The following is a 4,505-nucleotide window of genomic DNA, read 5'->3' as shown; positions in this document are numbered from 1 at the left end:
AAAAAAAAATCACTCGGACGAAAAAACAGTTTAAGCTTAAAAAATCTGCATAAAATTAGATATTAAAAAATTATTAAATTTCAACGGGATGATAATAATGGGATTTTTCATGCTATTTAACTATTTTTCAAAGACTTAAAACTTAAATAACAGGACCTAAACTATACCGATTTAGACTTATGAGGCATCAGTGGAAAGGAATTTTCTCAACCTTTTTATTTATTTGCAAAAAACCCATTTTTTTTTTAATATCAACACATCTTAATTAATTTTTTCTTAAACCAATCCCTGAACAAAATTCTAAAACCGCATAAAAAATCTCATTATTATGATTCTGTCGAATTTTTTTTTGAGTTTAAACTGTTTTGCCATCTGAGGTTTTTTTTTTTCGAAAAAAACTTTAAAGAACTTTTTTATTCATAAAAAACTCAAGGGGGTTCAAATCGGTTAATATTTTTCCGAAATATTGAACAAACAAATCGTACTTCGGGAAGATTTTTTTCTTTCACATCACAAGCGTCTAACCACTTATTTCTAATAAACGAGGTAATTTGAAAAATTTCACTCCGAAATCGTCGCACAAGATTACAAGATTCCTACAGCTTTCAATTTATTTTTTATTTTTCGTTTTAAAATCTGTTGTTTGAAATTTTTTCAAAGGCAGTTGAAAAATATATATTTTTTTGTAGCTGGTAGTTTGATTTTGATAGAAATGTCATAATGCCAGCAGAAGTGAAATGGCTAACGTGGTGGCCAAAATCATTGAGTGAAACTACCTTGTGGTTTGTATCGTGCGTGCGTGTGTGTAGATTATCTGGAAACAAAAATGTATGAAAATATTTCCAAACTTCCGAAAATAATAAGAATTACTACAATCAACACTCAATCAACATTGTGCCGTCCCCGCTGGGCCATTCCATATGCCTTTGTGAGTTTTAATTTTGACAGCGGTTAACCGACGAACGCTTTACCGTCGTCCGCTGCATATCTGGGTACACCTTTACTTAATACAGCGTTTCGTTCGACTTCGCTGTTCGCTAAGTGGACCGATTGTTGAATTTTTGTAGCCATTTCTGCAACCACACATATGTACGACATACATATTTCGTTTGCCTCTCTTGTGTATGTGTGTTCGAGCAGCCGAAGTTAGCGTTGGACACGTGCTAGCTCGTGCTTATTGCCAATCTTTCTGCAAACAGAGATCGTGGCGTATGCGTAACTTTTGGCCCTTTCCCTCAGCTTCACTTGTACATATGTATGTACAAATGTACATAAATTGACGTTGACACGTATCCACAATGGTAGCTGAATAAGAAAAACAAAGAAATGTACGCACATTAAGTTTGAGCAAAAAATTGCTGTATTTGTAATATTTGACTTCGCTTGGCTTTAGCTTCTCAAATTAACAAATGGAAGTGTGCGTGCGCGCCTATGGGTACAAAATATCAGTCTGTTAGGTGGGCACGATTGAGAATTTGATTGATATTTGCTATTTTTCTTTTCTTTTTTTATCTCGCTTCGCTGGCTGGTACATATGTATGTATGTATGTACATATGTAATTCCCAAGCATTTCTCACATTTGCCAGCAAGGAATCCACAATCAACAAGTGTTTGCGGTTTGCTTTAAGTTACATATAAAAAAATGCTCTTGAAGTGCTTCATTCTCATGTTCAGCTTATCAAAAATTCTCATTTGAATAATGTGTATCAAAATGGCATTGTTAAGGGAGGAAAGAAAAAAATATTTGCTTTTGAAGCTAAGAGAATTTTTCTATTATTGTATCTATACCATATTTTTGTTTGCTTTTTGTATGGCTGATGTACATACATACATACTTAGTTAGCGTAGGAGCTACAATACACACATACTTACGTACAGATGTTTGAATATAATTGGGTCCTTTTTTTATAAAACTTTCGTTTTTTTAAATGAAACCAAATTTTTGTATGAATTTTGCTAGGAAATTTAGTCAATACCTGTATCGGGAATTCATTAAAAAGAAAAAATGATTGTTAGAGATATGTATGTAGACTTAAAGTTTGGACAATTTACGATTATTTAATGAACCGTCCCATATTCAAAATTCAATATGTTTGATTTTAGTGATGATATCGTACCCAATATTTATTTTATTTTTAAGATTGAATTAGTTGCTAAATAATTGAATACGTGAGAAATCTATACAATAATAAAACTATAGAAAAGTCGTGTCTGTCTCTTTGTCTTTTGTCGCTTCCTCTGGGGGAACGCAAGGAAGTGTTTTAGGTCCTATTTTGCTAGTCCTTTCTAAAAATAACATCAGTAGCTGTAGCGAACTTAAGGTATACGCTGTAGTGAAAGATTCATTTGTTGATGTTAGGTTTTAATGTGATACTGATGCACTAAATTTTTGTCCTGTGAAATCCTGCCTATTTTATAACATAAATAAATGCTTTCAATAATGCATGCGAAATTAAAAATCTCGACGCTGTATTTGACTCGAAACTTCCCTTTATCAACCATGTTAACTACGTAATTACGAAAACATACTCAGTATTTGATTTGGTATGTTGAAATAGGAGTAGTTTTTCTGAACCCTATACTTTTAAAGCGTTATTTATAAGTCTCTCTAATATGCCGTATTCGCTTGGCGATCGCATAACCAACTTTATACAAAAAGACTGGAACGTATAAAAACTTATTTGCTTAAGTGTGTTCTTCATTCTCTGCAATTTTGTAAGTCCTATTCTTTCCTATGCATCTCGTCTCAAGCAGATAAACTTTGGAAAGCCGTAGATCTATCCTTTCTATAACCTTTAACATTAATGTTTTTCGACTGTGTCGTCAATTTTCCTTAACTTTAGGAACGGATAAGTCTCAATGCTCACAGGTGCAATCTTCGTACCTATTATCCATTTTATTTAGCAAAAGTCAAGACTGGAAATGCTGGTAATGCTCTCTTGGCAAGAGCTATGCGAGAACTTAATATTTTAGCCGAAAGTTTCATCTTGATTTTTCTAAGACAAAAAATAAGCTTTTTCAAATCTTCTTCACACTACTTTCTAATATAATTATTTTATTAGCAGTAGCAAAACTATACTGTATACTATTCTGTTAGAAATATTGTTTCATAGACTAATTAAATAAATAAATGAATTGCAAAAGTAGGCGTTTATAGTAAACTGAAAGGGAGTAAGTGCTTATCTGAGGACGTTACAGCTCCCATTGATGTAGTAATATTCAGAGAACAATAACCCTGGAACCATTGCGAATAGACAGTTAAACGGAATGTCCATAGTAATTCTAAGAAGGATTAGGGTTGGCGATAGTATCTTATGGGGTGTGTACATCCTCGTGAATCAAAAAGTAGGCCTGAAGACTCCAAAAGGTATTAACTAGTAGTATCCTAAGGGTTGAGGGCTTTACAAATATCTTTAGATATCTTTAGTCTCTTGCGGTTCTAAAGGAGACACACTTTCTATATACATAGCACCAACCACAAATCTGTGTGTATTCCATCGAGCATTTGGAGTGTCCTTAAAAACGCGCTTTAAACGTTCGCAGTCACTTGAGTGCTCGCTGAGACAATATGGGCTCATTGAGTTTAATACATATAAATATGTTTCCTTTACATTCATCTATGTATGTATATTAGAACGTACCACCTTACAAGCGAACAAAAAGTTCGCCTTAAAAATTTTGTTTGGCTGAACCTAAGGGTCACCTCTTCATATTTTTCGATGACACCTAAATTCGGCAGTATGGATTTTTTTCAATAGTTCTACTGGAATACTCGAAAAACTTTCTTAGCAAAAGTTTATTGGTTTTTGTTGAGCTTTAATCTACTGACATTAACGTCGTAGGCTAGGGTAATATGAACTGAGATCTAGTGGGAAAATACTTGAAAAAAGTACTTGGGGCCAATAAACTTTGAAACAAAAAAATTTTCTTCTTGAGCCAAAAATATTGATAAATGCTGAAAATGGGACGAAAAATGTAAAAAAGCGCCTCCAATGGTTTGGCAAAAAAAAAAAAAACGAAATTGCCTTCGAATCAAAATTCTTTCTTAGTAAAAATTTAATGATTTTTGCGTAGATTTATTTTACTGACATTAGGGTGCTACTTAGGGTAATTAGACTTGAAATCTGGTGGGAAAGTATTAGTACGGGGTACTTGAGGGCAATCAACTTTGAACAAAGAAATTCTAGTTATTTAAGACAATCACATTGATAAATGTATTATAAAAAATGCTCGGCCAAAAAAACTTTTTTCGAAATTGATCTGTAAAATACCTTACATTCGAAGGTATACGGCGAACTTCTTTTCTGATACGGTCTAATGTACATACTCTTGATCCTTACATAAGCATTAGATCTGAAAGTGTGTCAAAGTGATAAGAACGATAGTAACTATGTATGCCATCAATAGAGGCCACATCGCATAGATTGCGGTGTTCGAAGGTTGAAGGCTGAATTTTATAAAAAAAATAAAAACTACCAACAATACTACGCAGGAAAATAAAAGA

Source organism: Rhagoletis pomonella, unplaced genomic scaffold (assembly GCF_013731165.1).
Source record: "Rhagoletis pomonella isolate Grant_MI unplaced genomic scaffold, Rhpom_1.0 Rhpom_scaffold_00007, whole genome shotgun sequence".
Taxonomy (NCBI): Eukaryota; Metazoa; Arthropoda; class Insecta; order Diptera; family Tephritidae; genus Rhagoletis; species Rhagoletis pomonella.
This window is presented reverse-complemented; position numbering follows the sequence as displayed.